This window comes from Diceros bicornis, chromosome 5 (genome assembly GCF_020826845.1).
Source record: "Diceros bicornis minor isolate mBicDic1 chromosome 5, mDicBic1.mat.cur, whole genome shotgun sequence".
NCBI classification, from domain to species: Eukaryota; Metazoa; Chordata; class Mammalia; order Perissodactyla; family Rhinocerotidae; genus Diceros; species Diceros bicornis.
In genome coordinates this window covers 49,710,410-49,732,764 of record NC_080744.1, presented here as the reverse complement: position 1 = coordinate 49,732,764, position 22,355 = coordinate 49,710,410, and the positions used below count along the sequence as shown (strand labels likewise).

The 22,355-nt window shown below is 36.6% G+C and overlaps 1 protein-coding gene across 1 annotated transcript in view; it reads right to left on the bottom strand.

Annotated features, from left to right (window-relative positions):
* The window catches only part of UNC13C (unc-13 homolog C), a 590,924-nt gene extending 576,760 nt beyond the window's left edge, over positions 1–14,164 (bottom strand). Inside the window, exons 1-2 of the mRNA XM_058541619.1 lie at positions 10,786–14,164; positions 9,411–9,507 (exon numbers count right to left, since the gene is read on the bottom strand). The gene's annotated coding sequence lies outside the window, so the exon portion shown is untranslated. The remainder of the gene's footprint in view (positions 1–9,410; positions 9,508–10,785) is intronic.
* Between the last annotated feature and the right edge of the window lie 8,191 nt (positions 14,165–22,355).

Genomic DNA, 22,355 nt, shown 5'->3' with positions numbered 1-22,355 from the left:
CAGTATTACATGTCAGGACCTAGGACAGCTCCTTTTAAAACTGTAGGACAGAGTGACCATGCTATCCCTTGTTTTAAATGTCTAGTTATGCATCAGTCGAAGCAAGTTCATACTTAAAAAACATGTAAATCAATGGATTGATACTTTCTTTACAAAGGTATTTAGCACAATTTCCCAGAAAACAAAAAGCCAGTTCCCTAAAGAATTTAACATTGATATTAGCTTGCAGATATTTTGGAAACCCACATGATGTATAAATTAAAAAATACCTGAACACATAACCAGTTTGTATTTGGCTGTGGTTGTATTCAACAGTAAAAAAGGGGGAAAAAAAGAAACAGGTTTTAAATGGCATAATAAGCAAAACACAAATCCTATGTTTGCCAAAGAAGAAATCTACAGATTTAATGGGAAAATATGTGATGCATGAGGAATTACAGTTTTAATTGAAGGTCCTTGCCCTGCCTTAGTGTCTTAGGAATTGTTTGGACTAATGATTTCTTTTTTTCTATTTTTATCCCTGAATTTCTTACCAGGCTATTATTTCAGGCAGAAACCAAGAAAGATTGCCAAGTTTTTTTTTAACAATTAAGCAGTACTTATTAATCAGAATTTGATGACAGGTTTCCAAGATTGTAATTGAGGTTGCATAACATTGTCTTCATTGATAAATGCAAATTTAGCCATAGTGTTCAGGTGAGGAATATCTGATCACAATTTGGAGGGGAGGTGTTTATTTTAACAGATTCCAAAATATTGAACAATATGCTGACATTAGAGAAATAGCTCTTTTTACTCTTTAATGTTGTATTCACACCAAGCATGGCATCTATCTATGTCTTCTCTCCCTCCTAATAAGGCTCTAAGACCCTCCTTTGAAAAACAATTCTTTGTAACCCCCATACCTGCATGGTGTTCTACACAGAATAGGTTACTAGTGAAGATGAAGAAGTGAAAAATACGTTTAAGTTAGAAATTTGGATTTAAATTCAAAAGCTTTTAGAAATACTGACATTATGGAGATATCAACACTTTATTTATTCACCCAACAAATATTTATTGAGCATCAGCTATGTGTTGTAACCTGTACCAGGTTTGGGGGATACAATGATAAGCAAAGCAGCAATAGTCCCTACCCTCTGTAAGATCAGAATGAACAGGGAGAGTTATTTGAGCAAGCAACGTCAATAAACAACAGTATTTTCTTTCCAACCATTTCCATCAAAAAGTTACTCTTTGATGCCTATTCCATGAAATTCAGACCTTTCAACAGCTCTACCCCTTACCATATATTCTCTGCTCTAACCCAAGTCATCTCTTTACTCTTGGCTTGAATACAATGTACTTTCATTTCCTCCTTACCAGATTATCGCTGTTGCAATATAGAATCCCATAATTCATTCCTTCCATTTGTAGTTCATATTTAGCCCACTTTCACATTCACTACTGTGGTAACTTCCCTAAATTCACTTCTTGTATAATAATTTGTGTTCATACTTCCCTCTCCCAAAAGATGTAAGTGCTTTTGATGGCAGGTCTTCTTTTTATTCATTTTCACATTCCTTCTACAGAGCCTAGCCAAGTGCCCAAAGCCTTCTCAAATATCAACGCAAACAGCTTTCTGCTGTCCTCTCACAACAACTTTATTTCCTTTTGCCCCAAGAGCATTCCCTCTGGTTGGAATATTCTCTCTGACCAATAATCATAATCTATGTCATCCCCTCTTCTTTAAAATATCAAGAAAAACTCTTCTAAACATTATATTTTCCTATTCATAATGTCAAACACAGGAAACTGCTGTATTGTATCCCATCAGAACCATTTTAATTCACCAGGTTTCTTTTACTCTGCAGCTAATATATGTAAGCATTCTACCTGTTTTGTAGTAAGGAGAACAACGGCACAAGACTTCCCTAGAAGCAGCTCACAATCTAGAGAAGAAAAGAAGAGAAGGCAGATACAGGCACTAAAATTCAGACCAAACTAGATGGTGAGGGAGAGAGGCATGGAGAAAGCCAAGGCTTTCAGCCTCTGCACAGGTAATGACACATTAAAACTACACAGACACATCTTGTCTGAAATTGAACTTGCTTCACTTCTGCAAAAGCTGCTCACAGCTCTGTAATTAACCCAGAAGGAATCCTCTAGACTCCAAATGTTTTATAGCTGCTCTAATTAGGACAAAGGCAGCAGCTCAAGAGGCAGGATACACTTCTCAATCAGAAAGGTACAGGAGATGTCTCTCAGGCAGCCTACGGCACACAGCAAGAAGAGAAAATGTAAACAGTCACCTAGGTGTGCTGGGATTTCTGAAATGTGGATTTTGTGAACATGTTTCAAATCCAAGCTTGGCTTTCTCCTGTTGTCTATGACACTCCTGCCTCACCTAATTCCATAGCCACCTGCTGAGTCCTCAGGACTCACAGATTAATTTCAGTAGTGATCTAAGCAAAACATAATTAAAATAAACCTGCAAGTATTCAGAAATATGAAGAATGTACTGTCTTTCATGCTTTGGGTTGAGGCTTCAGTAGGATGCTGGCTTTGAATTGTTTTTCCGGGAAAGGAGATGGATTTTGCACAATAAAAATTCCTTTTCTATTCCTCTTCTTGAGTAAGTGTTTTCTTCTTGCAAGATGATGTGTTAGAATCCAGGTTTGTGATCTTGGGACAGAATATTTCCCTCACTGCTAATATTCAATCCATATAGGAGTTAACATACTTTCAAAAGGTCATTTCTACTACCTCCCACACCAAATAATTAGCATTTTAATTACCCAGATAGTTATCCCTCATCATTAACATTGTGTTATTTAACTAAGTAGGAAATGCTTATTTACTCAAATATCTACTTATCAATTTCAAATATTTAGAAAGTATTAAAGACCAATTATGTTAAATATAATTTAATATTTTATAATGTAGGAAGCACTAAGGAGAAGCCTTGAGAATCTTCCATGCCATTATAATGAATATATATTGTTATTGTACAATATTGCAGACATAAGATGATATCTTTACTTTATAAGTAGTATCATCACCTACAAATATCTACTATATTTATCTTTGTTCAAAAGCTACTGCCACAAATTAATTAATCTTTCACTAATGTTTGAATTCCTGATAAGTTGGAGTTTATAGTATCTCTCCATTAGATTTCAAATTATTTGGTTTTATCACATTACTATTCACAGACATATAGTAACAAATTTCTTTGCATTAAAATATGAACAGACTTTACTTTTTGGTCCATTTTCATCTGGCATTAAGTAGTACAGTAAATCATCTGTCCTCTAGGAATTTTAGATAACTGAACTAAGAGATTGAGTTCACAATGAAAAGCGAGACAACATGTGGATTAACTGAGAAATCATTGAATAACAGGCATCCAGAAACTGTAACTACTTTGACAAGTACTTTCTTGGTGCTCCTACAATTTTCTAAAACTATATCTAGAGTTTTATAATTCTCACTAAATTTGATATCTGAAATTTGTGTCACATCTTGTGGACTTTTTAAGTTTTCTGCATTCTAAGAAACATCTTCTCCATTCTCATGGAAGGAAGCTTTATATTCCAAACCAACAATCAGCAAATAATATCTTGTGGGTAGGGCCTGAAGGGCACAGAACTGGAACCAACTATGAGAGAAATTAATCAAGGCTTATAGTGTCAAGTGTCCTAAGAGGAAGGTAATATAAAATCTAGAAACTTACAAAGCCAGGCTCAAGCTTTCTCTCAATAGATTCTAGAGTTGAACATACTTTGCACCTCCTAATTGACATTCCCTCCTCTTACCATCATTATTGAGGAATTTAGAGATTTCAAGCTCAACCAAGGAATTCAAGACAGATTTTGCTCAGATTCCTCATTCACGCTTTTTTGGGAAATTTTCCTCCAAAATGAAATACTGTAGGTGAAAACACTCGTCTATAATCAGCCACTCTGCCTTCTATCTCAGAATAACCAGATGCCCTAAGAATTCCTTCTAGAAAACTAAAGGAGACCATTGGGAATTCCTTGGGTTTCTTTCCATAATTGTGGCTATTGCTGAATCCACTGGGAGCCAGAGTCATAAAGCAGAAGCGAGGGGGGTAAAGACCATTAACGTGAACACAAGTTGGATGTGCTACAGGACTAGACAGAAGAGAGGTAGACCACGTTCCAGATTATCAGCTGAAGTTAAAAGGGGAAGATTTAGATAAAAGGAAATGAGGGAGGATATGGGACACAGAGCCTATGAGGAAAGTACTGTTATTAGGAACACCAAACTGAAAAAGTAGTACCTAGAATCAGCACCCTTAGTCAAGAACAGGAAGACAAACACCATCGTGAGTTGACATGGACCTATACTGTGACACGACTCTGACTTAGGTAAAGTCAGGCAGGTGGCTCCCTGTTATTAATTGTTCATCTCCCACCTCTCTTGAAGCTATGCTTCCTATGCCTTTCTTCTTGTGCCTTGTGGTTGTGTTCATGAGCTGCACGGGCACTAGATCCCGACATTTGCTGTACGGTTACTGAGAGCCTCCTAAAGCCAGAGCTCTGAACAATGAGAATAAATCACAGTCACTTGTCCTGCGCTCATCTCCCTTGTTCCCAGGAGCATTTTACAGTGGTAAACTCTTCATGAAACCTATATCAGCTATAATACAGAAAGTCATTAAGATTTGCTGCCTCATAATACTATGGAAAACACTCATAAGAATATTGGAATCTCAGGGCCCTTGATTTCATCAAAAACAGGGTGCCCAAAGCTACTCCAATTTGTTCTAAATGTACTTACTGAGGTAATTACTATCTGAAGTCATAGTAGAAGTTTGATTTTTCCCTTTTTTTTTTCTTTTTGTTATTTCCTATCTTGTATTACCAGCCTCTCTCCTTCCCTTACTAGTCTTTTCCTCTAATAACTGATAATATTACAGAATTCAAATTAAATATAAAAGCAAACAAATTCACTGAGCACCGATATTCTATATACAAGATAGTGAGGAATATGAACATAATAACCTCAATTAATAATAGTCAGTATTCTTTGGGCACTTAATATTATTTCATTTAATCATGATGAAAACTCTATGAAGCAATACTCTTTATGGTGTCATTATTTTCTGGTTGAGAAGTTAAGATGTAGAAATTTTAAGTAACTTGTCAAAGTTCACTCAGATACTATATTTAATGGACTTATAGTCTTGCTAGGAATTTTTTTTTAAGTTACATGCAATAATAAAGATTTAACCTATAGGTCAAGACCAAAGGAGAAATTTCATGAGAAAGTATATGATGTGTTAGTAAATGAATTCTGCAAATAATTTAGTACTAAAAAATTGTATAAAATTTTACTATTTGGAAACTATGAATAATCTGTTTAATTGGGGCAGAGATTGGGTAAGGAACTAGAATAAGGTAAAACTAGAAAGGCACTCTGGGATCTGGTTGTAAAAAGTGGTTTTTTCCACACTAAAATATTTTGGGCTTTATTTTATATACAGCGTGGTGTCCTTGAAAGGTTTTGAGCAGGGAGTCACATGTGCCATGATAGAGGCATTTTTTAGGACAATGAATCTGGCAGTAGTATGCAGAACAGATGCTCAGAGGAGAGGCTCATAACAGAACAATTGGAAGATTAGAGCAGTATTCTAGTCATAAAGTGATAAGACCTTGAACTAGGTTGGTGCCAATAGGAGGAGAAAAGAAGGTATGGCTGGCAACAATGTATAAAAGAGAAAACAAGATTTGGTGAGCACTAATTGAATATGGAGTATGAGGAAGAATAAGGTAGTGCAGATGACTTGAGATTTGAGCCTGAGAGACTGAGGAAACTCAGGAAAAAACTGCTTGGGGGCAACTAGAGGAGTTGAATTTCTTGACTTTGGTGAGACATGTTAGTATAAATCCCTTCAATGAGGTAGTATAGGTCACTAAAGAAATTCAGCTCACCAAGATAAAGAGTAGACAGAGAGGATCAAGGGCATGCTCCTACTCATGGCTAAATGGAGAGAGACAGCAATTGATGCAGGTATTTATTGTAATTTGCTGTATTTATTTATCAAGCTTTACGTGTCTTATCATTTACTATTTTACAAAATATGTTCTTCACCTCCTGTCCAGTAATATTGTGACACTTATTGGGTAATTAAGTATGATCTTTTAATCCTATGGATTACTTTCTAAGAAGTAACTAGAATTAAATTTTAATTTTTACATATATGAAATTAATCTATATGTTTTGCCTCCTGCCTATCAACTTTCTTTGTAATTAAGAAGGAAATATGAATTCTCCTTAGGTTTGAGAAGATTCCCTAGTTAAGTTTGCCCCTTCAGCCGTGAGAGAGCCCAGCAATCTCCATCGTTCTAGCGTGTTCTCATGAGTGTGCCCATCCAGAAGGGAAGACAGCTGGAAGGAGAATAAATCCATTCAAATGACTAAGTAGAATAGGTACATACACTTTATTTTTAAAAGCTCTCAATAAACCTGTTCTATGACTGACTCTAATAAAGTGAGCACCTAAGTACCCAAACACTACTTGTTTCTTGCAAGAAAATGGCAGCATTTCAACATCTATCAAAGATGCGGCAAATATTTCATGACTCACAAATACAGGGCCTTATACAAAATATGCATTTACATGGAATGTGATTAAGCCAATACTTATCATTGCCTAGTTGTGCGAAGGAAAACAAGTTGACAAATTTCTTAAAAGTTCTAAAAGGATTAAAACTGCTTCTTCAGTTTATCAGGGAGGTAAATGATACCTATAAAACTCTAGCCTCAGGAGAAGCAAATCAGAATCAAGTAATTCCGTAGCTACATTTCAAATGGAGTCAGTTCTATAGTGTCTGCATTATATAGATTTTATAGACTTTCTGAGTCTGAAAACTGAGTCTTCATGAGCATCAAACAAATAGTCTTATTTTACAGATGAGAAAACCAATGCTTAGAAAATGACAGCCCAAGTTTACCCAGCCAGTTGGAGACTGAACCAGGATTTGACTAGTTCCAGTATTCTCTACCAGATAGCAAAAAGCACTGGACTCTTGTTGGAATGCATGTATTAATTCTCTATTTTTCTCTGATTGACAATTTTTACTAAATAGTTCTCATAGATAAACAAAGCAATTGTTTACGTTTTTCCAGCTATATGCCACATAACAATGCCAAGATTCAAAACATGCCTGTTCTTCCTCTAGTCTTTCTAAGACAAGATCAACAGTGTCCTCTCTCAGAAACATGACTCAGTGATTGTGCCTAACTCATCAGTTCTTCCCACCTGTAAAATAGAAATAGTCATCCCTGTCTGACAACTATTCTTTACTTTTTCTTTCTTAGGTTTAGTATGACTGGAAAATCTACTTCTAGAGTACTTTATTTCAACTTATAAAATACATGAAGTAAAATATTTTCATGTAAAACACTTTTTTTTCTATCAAAAAGACATATTGCACCCAGATTGTCAAGAGCCAGAATGGTCAGAAAAAAAGTATGTTTTACCCTGAACATAGGACTTTGGCCAATGGGGAGATTGGCTCCTGGGAATAGAGACAGGCTGAAGGTGGGGTTCTAAAGGTCTAAGAAAATATTTTAGAGGGAAACTCATCTTCTCAGATTATTTTTTAAAAATACTTTGAAAACCCCAAGTACAATTTATGGTGTTGAGTTTATATCTTGCTAACTGCATTTATTTCCTCAAAATACTTTGTCTATGTTGGAAAAATAATATAAAATCTCTCCTATATCAAGATTGTAATAATTTCTATGTGCTGAGACTAAACTATACAAGATAACGGTTTGCAAGAGATAGGAAACATTTATACCTCTTGGATCACAACCATTTTCACAAGAAAAGGAGAAATGATTCAGTGTGTCTTCACTTACACTTCTCCTCTGGAGGACATTTGATCTAGAGATTAGAATACAACCTGTCCTCCTAACTATGTCTTAAAAGACTACAAGTGGAGCAAACACTGCTGTGGTATCCATTATCTCTGTAGAGATTACAGAACAGGACACTCAGTCTTCTGCATGCTCAAAAGCTACAGACTGAGAGGGCTATTAATAAATCTCCACCTCCCCCCCTCTTTTTTAAGCTGGAAAGGAATTGGAGTTTAGCCATCCAAGCACAGAAAACTTAAGATCCAGAAAGGATTTGTATCAACAACCACAAAGAAAATTGCAAATTTAATTCCCCGAGTTTGCAATTATTGCTTGAGTGATATTATTTTAAATGTATGTTACCAAATAAGTTGATATTAGGCATAAATAATAATATAGTTAGAAAGTGGCTTTCTACCTGTAAAAATGTATTTTAGAAATTAATTTGGCATATATTTAAAATTCCTAAAATTTCCAGCTGAAATGCAGGAATGTTTTTCTCAGGTAGGAAGGTGATTCCCACATTTCAAAAATTCTGGAGAAAAAGTCCTTCTCTGGCAAAGACTATGGAATGGAAAGAATGAATAACAGAAGCTGATGGTATTAACACTGGAAGACAATGTACAGGTGGCAAAATGTCTCAGAAAACTCACAGTATGGTTTATGCATTGCATTAGCTGAATAGGTCAACAGAAATGAAAATGCATGGAGCATTAGGAAAAAGATATCACACCAAAAGTTTACTGATATTCGAAATCACTGGTTTGCCCTAAATCAGCAAAGACACTTCTCAAGTGACCCTTATACACACATACACACACACGTAAACTCAGTATAATTTGTCTTTGAAAGGGGAATAAACACAGTTGTCGTCTGTTTACAATAATCCACGGGCTCTTAAGCAAGTAGTTCCGCGTACCACATACTTCATCGCCTCATTTTAAAAGACTAGCAACCATAGAAAGATGTTAGGTGCCCTAGAAAGGGAAATAGTTTACTTTGTTAATAATAAGCACATGGAAAGTGAATTCTCTGGGCTTATCTAACATATTTACCTCATATTTCACCTGTACATGTATTTATCCAAGCACATGGTGATGTCAATTTCTGGAAGAAGTTTCCAAATCTCTACAATGGAAACCTAACAATGAATAATCAAATGCTAGGAAATAAACCCATACCTGCTTATCCACCTTCAAATCCAAGTCCACAATTCTATTGAAATGACTTTTGCAACAGAATTCCATTGCAGTTTGAAAATGCAACTTTGTATTTGAGAGTTTCACATATTCTTTTAAATTATCTTAGCTCAGTTTATTCATTAGTGTGAAAAATAATCATTGAATGGATTCAATAAAATTATTGTCATACAACTGCTATACTGTTTCATCTACAGATGCCATAATGCTCCCCATACAACACATCAACACAAAAGAAATACACAATTTTTTCCACACCCTACTAATGAATGTAAACTCAACTCTTTGCCCATCTTCCAAATCGCTCTTCTAGTCCAGGAATTGCTTGTAGTTACTTACCATATTTTGATAGTGTTGTTATTACAGTAATATGTGGAATTTTGAAACAACTGATTTCCTCATTTTGTTGTATAGCCCAAGTCAGTGCTCTGGATCGCTGTCATTTGGCAAAAATGAGGTTTTAGTTTTAGAAGAGCAAAGTGGTGATTTAGTTCACAGTATGCATAAATTTTCATTTAAATCCCATTTACCTCTATTCCATTTGGACTTTTAAATCATAAGAAAATAGAACCATCAATAATTAAAAGTCAGGGTCCTACAGCTTTAGGATTAACTCTCTGTATTAATAAAACATCTAAAAATCTATAAAATATTTTGACAAATACAAAAATGTAGCAAACTTTCCCATTCTCTTGTTTCTCCCCTCCAGTAAAGCACATGGAATTTAAATACATGTATGTTTAATTTATTGCCAGTTTATACCCACTTCTTTGAGAATAATATATTGAAGTGTAAAAGATGGCAAGATTATTTTCAGAAGCACTACATTTATTAGTAATCCAAAAAATGAGATAAACTTATATTGTTAGCTTTTTAAAGATATGCAGAGCATTTCCAAAAACTCATTTTTATGTGTTACCCACCCACCTCTTTCCTTTTTCTCTTTAAAAACCTAATGAGGAAAATTGACTTTAAGCTTTGTCATCTCAGCCTAGGTCCTAAAGGCGGCCAACATTACTATTGTTGCCATATCTGTCTTTCTTTTTATTATACAAGTGTATCAATGATGTAATTGCAGAAGTTAGGGTTTACTCAAGCTGTTGGAGCAAAGGGAATTTTTATTAGACTGCCTCCTTTGGCACCATAGAACAATTGTAAAACAGAACCAAGTACACAATTTAAGCAATTTATCTCTGTAAAGCAAATCTGTAGGATCTTTATCTTGAAGGGCTGATCAAGAGCTGGAAATTCAGAACCATTGATAAAGCTCAATTTGCTCCAGACTCAATGCTAAGCTGGAAAAACACTTGGGTGACACAAAGCTAGTCTGTGACATCTTGGCTTTTAACCCCTTCCTAGAAGCCCTCAACTTTTTTTTCTGTTTGGCTCTATTTTTCCCCCAAATTCCAAGGGATTAGGAAATATCCCAGGCTTGTTTGTCCCTAAGCAGATATTCCCCTGAAAGTTGAGAGGAAACTAAGCAATCATTTATCATTCTGCATTTACAAGAAAGCAATGACTGAGAAGTCCGTGATTCTCAATAGAACCATCCATATTATAAACACAGGAGCACAGAGCGTTCACAAATGCATCTGCTACACTAGGAGAACTCCATGGATGTGATTCAAAGCGCAAACAAAAAGAATCAACAAGAAAAGACAGACACAAAATCACATGCAAATGAGGCAGCACATACCGAGAAAAGAGAACATACCTGAGGGATTCTCCTTTAAAAAAAATGTACACACCAGCTGGGCTGTTCCTCCCCTCCTTTTGGAGTGTCTGTGTTTTCCTTTCAGGTACACCACTTGCGACTGGGTTTCTAGTCTCCTTTCCTTTAGTTAGCCACAAATAGTTAGAGCAGGAGAGGAGGCTGCGTCCCCGCGATCCAACTCAAGTGCAATCAGGCATGCCTTCGGTCTGCAACGGTGTCTGTTCTTATCAATTCTATCGTGCTCCCGGGGCAGCAGCCTCAAAAGCAATTTTACAACTTAGCTGCTGGCATCAAACTGCCTTTCGCTCTCCTCCTTGCCAAATTCCTTCGGCAGCTCATTTCTCATCCCTATCTCTAAGAAAGCAAAATGGGTTGTCTCCCGTGCGTTGTCGAGCGCCAAGGCTCATCAACAATTGAGGGTGAGGAGCAGCGCGGCTGAGTGCGTGCCGGGAACTTCACAAGGCGCCGGCCGCGCCGCTGCTTTTGGGAATGCAGCACCGACAACGCGATCCCCCAGCCTCCTCTGCCCGGAGCGCCTCGGCTCCCTCTGCTGCCACCGCCGCTGCTGCACAGAGCAGCTCCTGAGGCTGAGCCACAGCCCTTGCTCACAGGAGAGGCACTGTGGCCGCTGCCAGGTGTGGCCGTCACCACCGCGCTGACAACTAACTGTGTGGGGCGCAGCTTCATGGCTGGGGAAAGCGCCTGGCTGCCGGAGCTTCCTTAGCCTAATTTTCCCTTTATCACTGAGTGATGACCTGGGAGACAATCGTACGGCCAATTCTGCTAGCCGCGTTTGCATCCTCTTTGATAACATGGATAATTTAATAATTACTGGTTTAGATGTAGTTGGCTGTGTTTGGAATCATGAAATGAAAACTGCACACAATATAATTCCCGGTTAGCCACCGAGAGGCAGTTAACAGGACCCCGTATTTAGATAGAGGAGATGCCGGTTTCTCATCCCAGGTGGTTTTCCTTCTTCTTTTTAATGTGTGGAAACCCATTTGAAGGTGATTCCTCAAAAATCTGAATTAAAGACACGTACACAAGTCAAAGTGGGAAATCGTGAAAAACTTAGTGATACGAAGGTTTTGCATCTCGCTTAGAAATAATGTCTTCCCATTTGATGTTAATGATTTAAAGATCTGGCTGGGAATTGAATGGGCTTGCTTTCTTTTTTAGTTTTGCTGAGTAGAGGAGGTGGGGGGTGTGACAGCTCCCACTTTCCATCAATAAAGCATTTTCTATCCTCTAACCCTCTTGTTGAAACAAATAAAAAAAGTACTGGATCTTAAAATAGAGTCTTAGAGCAGCTCATGTCCTGGAATAATTTGTATGTTTTAAGCTGCATCTGGTCTGCCGGCTTCTATTTACTTTTCTTTGCTTTTTAGAACATAGAGGGATGTTTCCAGGACTGAAGAACAGTCAACTATCAGCTGAGATCAAACAGTAATAAGAAACATATACATAGATTTGAATGGCATTTTTCAGTACATTTAAGGATGAATATACCTTGACCAACTTTGGAATGCACTCTACCTTACCTAAATATTTCATATACAATAGTTGCTGGCAAAATGAACCGTTAAGCCTGATATAGCATTTTTGGCAAAAGTTGTGGCAAAACACATTCCACCTACTGTACGTGACAACGAACAAGTAATATCTCTGCGATTAAAAAAAATTGCCCCCAAATTTCACACAATATATATGCCAGGTGCTGGTAGCTGAGCCCTCCCCATTCCCAGCTCACAGCCCCACTTTTAGCTCATAGCAGCACAGCCTCCTCAACCTGCTGCTTAAGTGACTGTTAATGGATTTGAGCAGCTGCTGAAGGTCTAATGAGCTGCATCAGGGGGCAGACTCTGGGGCAGTGTGATGATCCCCACTGCAGCCACCAGAGTGGTGGGCAGGACAAAGCTCTACTGCCACCGGCTGTAAGCACCTAAGTGTAGCAAAGGAAAACTGTTCAGACATAAAAGCAGATGATAGGGCTAAACTTGACTTTTTTACACAGAAAAATTCAGGCTAGCCAACACACTGTTTTGAAGAATGCTCTTTATTACGCAAAGGAAAGAACACCTATTCACAGAGCCTTTTTGTTGCTTCTTTTTTTGGCATGCAATACCCAGAACAAAGTGCTGAAGCTACGTTCAGCTGAGAGCCCCCAGCACCCAGAATAGTGCAACATCTATAAGTCTTCAGTAAGTTGGGATATAATGTCAATGGTTTAAATTTTAAACCTATAAAATATAATACAAGATGATCCCAACCCTGACTGGCCTCTAGAACGTGTACATAGTATAATGAAAAGAAGTGTGAAAATATTGCTCTAATTTAAACACTCTCATAGAGGAAATAACAACATGGGTGGTGATCTTTGCTTTTAAGAAGAAATACTATTTCATGAATGGTCCAAAGCCAGTGTGTGTGTTCTGATAAATGCACTGCTTAGCTCTAATCATCAGGATTCTGGTTATACATTTCAAAATGGAAATTGTTTATGTCCCTGAAAAGTGGCAGGAATCATGTATGGGGGATGCCGACTACTTAAAAATATGTCACCACTGGAGAGAGTGACAGAGATATGTAATATTATTGACCTGCAGGGGCACCCGAATCCCTAACAGAGCTTCCTGGGATCTTGATGGGTAGTTTCCGCCTGCTGAGTACCTGATTTGAATAACATATCATCACAATGATATGAATACAGCAATTGGTTAGAGTCCTACACATTCTTATCAATAAAACACATTCTATTTCTGCAAAAAGCTTTCCAAATTCTTGGATTAGTAACATTAAATCACACAGGACAGGAAATGAATAATTTCCACTTATAAACTGGAAACTCACAGGTACATGCCCTAAAACTTACAGATTGATTGATTAAGACAATAAGATCATTTCTCCTCTAATCTTTCAGCAGTAGTTTCCAGAGGAATAAAACCTCTAGGGTATCGTTTACCTCCCATATCCAAAGACATAAACTGGGCCAGATCATTTGTTTCATTTATGGTTCAGATGGGAGAAGAGCAAGGTGTCTGGGTCATTGGTCATTTTTTATTGGTAGTGAAGTTTGACTAAACCAAAAGGAACAAGTAAAAGGGTTGTTCTTGTACAATTCTGTTACTGCCTGTGAACTTGGCTTTAAGCAATAGAGAAATTATTGAAAAAGCATAAGTCAACCTTGTGTGCATTGAGTCGTATTTTTAGCTTTCTAAAAGACCTCACTCTTTATTTCAGGGAACTGGTAACCAATCACTGGACCTCACTATTTTTAAAAAACTGTGACCAGTATTGGCTCTCTGTCTCCATTCAAATGAATTAATGAAATAGTTGAATTCTCAAGATAATTGAGAACAAAAACATGATCACATCTAAAATAGCAAGTTAATGTTTCTAGCTCTGTATAACTAAGTAACATATAAGGGAACACATATTTCCAAATGCAATTTGGAAAGATTTGCAAAATGTTGATTTCATGATAGTAAGGCACACTAAGTTCTGCTCTTAAATTAAGGATTTTCATTAAATTATAGGTTACTTAAAAATTGTACTTTCAAGTGGAAGTAACAGTGTGTAACTTCAGAGACTACGTCATACAAGTCTTTGCCCACCCTCTCTTGGTTTGCTCACTCTGAGGAAAGCTAGCTGCCATGTCATAAGGACACTCAAGCAGCCTAGGGGGAAGTCCACAGGGCAAGGAACTAAGGTCTCCTGCCAAAAGCTAGATAGGAACTGAGACTTCCTGCCAACACTCAGGTGCATGAGCCATTTTGGAAGCTGACCTTCTAGCCACATTCAAGTTCTGAAATGACTGCAGCTCCTGCCGACTTGCTGAAGCAACCCACCTGAGAAACCCTAAGGCAGAAACACCCAGCTAAGCTATTCCCAAATTTCTGACCCACAGAACTGAGATCATAAATGTTCCCTGTTTAAGTAAAAACAAGAAAACAAAAGAAAGAAAGAAATGCACCTTCAGAATTTCCAAATGAGGAATGAGATTGACTATTATTTAACATGTGGATTTAAGTGCACCTGAGTGTTTTAAGATGTAAAAATTTTGGGTTCAACATATTCAGTAACAAGATGAGAATACCATGCTTTCCTAGTCAGCATCGGTAGTTCTCTTCTCTGTGCCCTGTTAGCACTTTTATAAACCTCTACCGTAGCATTAGTTTACTATAAAGTATGTTAACTATTAATTTACTCATCTGCCTGCCCTTCCCTGCTAGACTGTGATCTCCTTGCGGACAAAGACCATGGTTCATTCACCTTAATATCACCAATGCCCAGCTGAAGGCCAGACCCATGCAGGTAGGGTGAGTGAGTAACAGGGTGCTTAGTTAGTAGAGCACCAAGTTAATGAGGCTAAGGACATGGGTTGAGTTCCTGTGTAGCCAATTAATTTTGTTTTATTAGTTTTGTTTTATTTCTTGGTCCAAATGGCACCCTTAGTTCTCACCAGCTGTCTCATAAATGTATGCCAGAACAAACCTTCTAACTACCTATTCCAACAGTGGTGAGTCAGTAACAATAATAATGTCTCAAGTTCATTTAATACCCTTACAAAGTGTTTTTACAAATATTTTCTCATTTGATATTTATTCTTTAAAAAAACCCCGCAAGACATTATAGAGTCTTGTTATTGTCTTCATACTAAAATGATAAAACAAAGACTCGGGAAAGCTGTATAACTTAGCTGATTGTACAGAACTAGCCAGTGGTGGAGACTAGATCAAAAATCAGGCATTCCACTTCTCCTTCAAAACTGGCTCCACCCCTATACTGACAGGTATTTATTTAAACTAACAGCACAATCGATGGCAAAATTTGTAAATTTTTAAAAATTTTAACAAATAAAGAGAGTGAAATTATTCAAGCAGACATTTTTAGAATATTTCTTCTTGGGTAATGATCATTAGACTTTGGGTACTGATCCTCAGATGTTGAATGCTGTTTGGAGCATCTATATTTTCATTCTGTTGTTCTTTTTTTTTCCTTCTGTAAAATTAGTGTCAGCGCTGTACTCAAGCAAATCATCAGATGAAGGTATTTTTAAAAGGATTCTTTTTTGCTGAAAAGGCACAGCATTTGGAAAATATCAAGTAAAAAGGTGTCCATTGACTTTTGGTGATTTGAGAAACTATGATTTAGTAATAAAGCACAGCACTGAAAAGCTCAAACTCTGGAATCAGGGTGACTACTTTCCCATCCTGGCCCCACCATCCGCTATCTTTTTTACTTTAGTCAAGTTTCTTAACCTCTCTAAGCTTTAATTACTTCATCTGTAAAACAGTATAAAAATAATTCCTATTCATACTCTTGCTGATGAATCAAATGAAATAGTCCATGTAAAGCAACTTAGTATATACCTGACATATCGTAGGTACTCAATAAATATTAGCGATTATTAACTTAGCTAATATTAATAAATATTAATAATAATTAATATACAAAACTTCTTACTAGATTATAATTTTCATTTTTTTCTACTATACTAACCTGCTCTCCATTCATCATGGTGAAGTTTTCAGAGGAATAAATTTTTTTAAAACTTCAACAAGAATTTTTTTCTTAAAAATAAAAGTTTTGGAATACCAAAGGGCCTACCTTTGACTCATAGCTCTGCTGCTTTATGCCCCTGCATGGACTTATTCCAGGTTTGTAACCTCCCTGAACCTCTATTTCCTGTGTTTGTATGTACTATGTGCTCAATATGTGTATTTTTTTCTTTTCTGTTCTTTATGCATTTCCAAATGCAACTTTCAACTTGATTTGACAAAAATAAAAATTGTTTTAATGATTTATATTTGCTTGCTAAATGTTTTATGTCCACTAGACTTTTTTTTACACACTTGACAATAAAGTTCATGTATAAATTGAGCTATCTTGTTCAATATTAGAAGGAATAAATGTCTCAGATAAAATATGTATGTACACAGTGATAAATAAATGATTCTTGGGTTTTCCTTTCTTCCAACAACAGTGATGATCTCTTTTCCTCTCTTGAGAAGATTAAGGAGAGTAATTTTGGATTGTATTACTTGCCAGTATTTCAGGAGTTATCAGTTGGTGCTGATGACTCCAAGAGCAGTGAAAATGACATCAACAGAAGCTCCATGATGACTGGGTGAGAAGCATTGTGACCAGAAACTGCATAGATTCAAAATTTGTGAAGATATGTCTTTGTTTAACAGGTTTTTAAAAACCATATCTGGTACTAAAGAAATTTTAATTGCCTAGTTTCTGGTTGTAAGCAATGGTTGTTGCTGCGCACTAAAAATCCTTTCCCCCTAACTTAAACAATGACTGTCTAGGACGTACACAAACCATGAAGCAGGCCAAGAAGGTGTTTCTTTGAAATGGTCTAAAATACTTGTATCAAAAAAAGATCCACTTAGAGCATTTTATTTAATGTGATTGGACACCACATCCTTCCCCTTCATGGTCTTCCATATTCTGCCCAGTTTCCTGGTTGTTGTTTCCAGAGAGCACATCCATACACTCTGCAGAGCCTGGAAGGGAAAAAAAACAAAACCCTGCATCCTGATTTGGAGCCAATAGAAAGGTCCTCTTATAACTGTCAGAGTGTTGACTCTAGTTCAGCTGTGGACTAAATGAAGTTTGTCTTCAGAGCCCTTCACTTGCCAGGTCTTTGCCTTTTTTCATTTCTCTTTCAGCAACTCTCTGGTTACTTTGGCTATTACGTCGAGAAAAGGCTCTGCAAGTAACCAACACTATGTTGTAAATTAATAAAGTATATCACATGGGAGGAACGGGAAGTTAAGACAATGAACCCACAGTCTTTTTAGAATAATTCTGTAATATTTTTAGAATAATTCTGTCATCATAGCACTTAAGTACAGTTGGTGATTTTGATTTATGGGACATCTATAAAATGAGGGGAGATAAAGAGTAACTACGGATTTATGTGTTTATGTGAAGATTAAATGCTTGAAAATATAGAGCTTGACAGAGTATCAGCCATTATTGTTATTATCATCATCATTTTTTTTGTGTGAGTTCTGGAGGAGGAGATGTATACCTTTGGAAGTGGTAGAAGGAAGCAGTATCTGATAGCATCATATAAGAATTGAAAGGGAGATAATAAAGTCTTCCTCAGGTGGATGAATTTTTAACCAGTTTCCAAATATGTATCTTAAAAGAAGATATTTTTTTTTAATTACGGAAAGGTCTTCTGCTTAAAAACATTGCCCTCTTATGATACCTGAAATTCCAACAGCTAATTAACTTTTTTTCAGATTAATAAATCATCATATATTCAATTAAAAATACTGCTACCTGCAAATACTTTCTCCCATCCTGTATGTTGCCTTTTCACTCTGTTGATTGTTTCCTTTGATGCACAGAGATTTTTAAGTTTGATGTAGCCTCACTGGTCTATTTTTTCTTTTTGTTGCCCATGCTTTTAGTGTCATATCCCAGAAATCATCGCCAAATCCAATGTCTTGAAGCTTTTCCCCTATGTTTTCTTCTGGGAGTTTTATAGTTTTAGGTCTCACATTCAGGTTTTAATACATTTTGAGTTAATTTTTGTATATGGTGTAAGGTTAAGGTCTAGCTTTATTCTTTTGCATGTGGATATTTAGTTTCCCAGCACCATTTGTTGAAGAGACTGTTGTTTCTCCATTGTTTGGTTTTGGTACTCTTGTCAAAGGTCATTTGACCATACATGTAAGAGTCTATTTCTGGTTTCTCTATTCTATTCCATTGGTCTATATGTCTTTATCTGATAAGAGGTTAATATTCAGTATATATAAAGAACCCCTACAACTCAGCAACAAAAATCAAATAACCCAATTTAGAAATGGGCAAAGGACTTGAATAGATATTTCTCTAAAGAAGATATACACATGACCAACATATGAAAATGGCAAAAACATGAAAAATACAGAAATGGCAAACGTGTGGAAATATATTCAATATCTCTAATCATTAGAAAAATGCAAAGCAAAACTACAAAGAACTATCACCTCACATCCATTAGGATAGCCACTATCAAAACAAAAACACACAGAAAATACCAAGCGTTGATGAGGATATAGAGAAACTCTAAGTCTTGTGCACTGTTGGTAGAAATGTAAAAGAGTGCAGCCACTATAGAAAACAGTATGGAGCGTCCCCAAAAAGTAAAATTAGAATTACCATATAATCCAGCAATCACACTTCTGGATATATATCCAAAAGGATTGAAAGCAAGATCTGGAAGAGAACATTTGTGCATCTATGTTCATTGCAGTATTCATGGTAGCCAAGAGGTGGAAGCAACTCAAATGTCCATCTGTGATGAATAGATAAAGAAAATATAGTCTATACACGCAATGGAATATCATTCAACCTTAAAAAGGAAGGAAATTCTGTCACACGCTACAACATGGATGAAGCTGGAGGACATGATGCTACGTGAAATAAGCCAGTCACAAAAAGACAAATACTGTATGATTCCACTTACTTGAGGTATCTAAAGTAGTCAAACTCATGGAAGCAGAAAGTAGAATGGTGGTTGCCAAGGGCTGGGGGGAGAGGGGAATGGGGAGTTCATTGTTCAATGAGTAGAGTTTCAGATTTGCAAGATGAAAAAGTTCTTGAGATCTGCTGCACAACAATGTGACTATACGTAACACTACTAAACTAAGCTTAAAAATGGTTCAATAGTAAATTTTATGATGTGGTTTTTTACCACAACTTAAAAAAACACTGCTATCTGAAGGGAGGATTATGTTAGATGATGGATTTACATTCAGAAAATAGTTTATCAAGTTCCTGCTCAAGGTAGAGGATAGCATGCTGGAACTGCCTCCATCTTGAACTCCTTCGGGGCATGACCAGGGGCCACCCTGTGTTGCCTCATATTTCTCGTAATTTTCAAACACAAATACTTCTACTGGTTAGGAAGTTCATGTCAATGGTTTAGGTAAGTTGAGTGTGACAAAATTCAGAGAGAAAGGGACTGTAGAACACTGCAGAGTACAAGCCTTTGGAAAAGGGTTAGCTGCCTAATGAGAGGAGCACGAGATAATGAAATCTGTTTGTTTTTCAAAATAGGCCAGAAATCTGGAAATTTGTGTAAATACTTGCGATTTTTAAAACAATCTTCATGCTAAAAAAAAAAAATCTGTAGGTTCTTTGCTGTTTGCTGGCCATCAGCTTTTTGGGTCCTTGCTATGAAGCTCAGAGATAAGGAATTCGGATCCTCTCCTAACCCCAAATTACATACAAACAGAGGGCTGACTCCTCTGTTCTCATTGATAGACCCAAATATGGAACCTCATAGGACCCTGGGATGTAGGATCTTTCCTTAGCCCAGCATCCTTCCTGGTGCTGCTTCCCCTTGGTATCAATTGCTTGCACGGGCTATTGTTAGTTGATAGACTTTGATTCCAAAAGCTCCTCCCATAGAGTTTCAGTTATTATACTGACACCATCTTTCATTTGTCACCCAATGTCCTGGGTCCTGCTTCCCCCATCATCTTCCCTAGGTTCTTCTTCATCCTGGTAAGTGCTTAATATCTTTGGTGTTTCCACTGTTCTTACTGGTTTCTTAGATTAATAGAAGACTTCCAATAGCAAGGAGCCTACCCAATTCACTAAAGGCGACTGTGAGTTCCCTCCACCTTAATCTACATGATGAGCTGTCCCCTAAGACTAGTTCAAGGGAACACCACTGAACACTAGACAGAATAACCAGGATAGTGAAACCAAAAACCCACAGACAACTCATAAACAGGAACAGTTGACATGATCTTCTTATCCCCAAATATAAACAGCTCTAAGACCCCCCTGGTATCAGCTTTCATATGAGAGGAAACAGAAGGAAGCAACAAGGAATGTAAAAGACTTGAGAACAGGAAAACACAAAAATAAACAAAGATACTCCCTTGAAAGCACAGTGGGTGATTTGAGAATAGCAGCTACATACTCAACTCAGGACGATTGCAAAAATCTATGTTCTGGAAAACTAATTTTATGAAAAAGTAAGGAACAGAAAAGGAACATATTTAAATCCCATACAAAGTTGTTACAAGACAAAAAAAATGTGTATATGAAGCAGAATAATATCCGTCCAGAAAGTAAAAACATGATATAAAGACAAGCCTACAAAACAGATTTTTAAAAAAGTAATCTAATCTTTCAAATAAGCTAAAATAAATTTAAGAAAATGATGCAGGATATGAAAAAATAACAAATTAGGATTAGAAAAACTATAAGTAAGATTATACAACACAGAAAAGAATTAGAAATAAAAGCAAAATTATTTTGGAAATGAAAGAACACAGAGTTTATAAAGACAACTGATATTACCTTAAGAGAAATATAAGTAAAAGGAGTAAAAATTTTTAAGTAAAAAAATACATAAAGTAGTAAAAAGAATTCAAGATAAAATGACAATTATAAAAGCTAGGCAGGGGCTGGCCCTGTGGCGCAGTGGTTAAGTGCATGTGCTCCGCTGCTGGCGGCCCGGGTTCGGATCTCAGGGATGCACCGATGCACCACTTGTCAAGCCACGCTGTGGCAGCGTCCCATATAAAGTGGAGGAAGATGGGCACGGATGTTAGCCCAGGGCCAGTCTTCCTCAGCAAAAAAAGGAGGATTGGCATAGATATTAGCTCAGGGCTGATCTTCCTCACAAAAATGAAAAAAAAAACAAAAAACCTAAGCAAAGAAAATCTAACCTACATTTTACATGAGAACCTGAAAAAGAAAAAAAAATAGTAAAAACTAATTCAAGAAAGTTTCCTGAAATTTAAAACAAAAAAAAAAATATTTGTGATATATAGTTTTGAGAGTGCATACTGCATGCCTGGTAAAATCAATCCATAAAGATCACTACCAGTATATATTCTAGCAAATTGTTTGGACATCCAGACAAAAAGACCAAGTTACTTATAAGAAAAAAAATGAGATTGTTTTCAGACTTTCTGACAACATTTTATGCCAGATAACAATGGAATAAAAAAATTAAAATACATAAGAAAATATGAGCCATTAATTTAACATTCAGACAAACTGACTTTCAACAATAAAAAATTACAAATTTCTTTAAACATACAAAACTCAAGGAATATTATTCTTGTGATCTCTTCCTGAGGAATATACTATAAAAAGAGTTCCAGATAACCAAAATGAATGGGGGCGTGTTGGCATAGAAAAATTGGTGGCGTTGAGCATCAACAGTTGATAACATCACAGAAAGAGAGAGAAGCAGACAGCGTGTGCTTTCTCATAGAAAAATATACACAACCACCTATGGAATTGTCCTGCCAAAGAAGGTTGAACCTGAGTCTAATCAAGCCAGTGGATTCAACTACTGATTTATAGGAAATATAAATCACAGAATGTGTTAACTATGCTACAGGGATCTGATCAACAAAATCTAGGATGTGGGAACTCTGTAAAACAAGTAACTCTTCAAAAGTTTCTTCAACAAATAACTTTCAGAAGAAAAAAAGAAGAGATAGAGGGAGAACCTATAAAGTACACTTAAAAGACATAATGAATAAATTCCATATTTAGATATCATTTGGATTCCGATTAAAAGGGAGGAG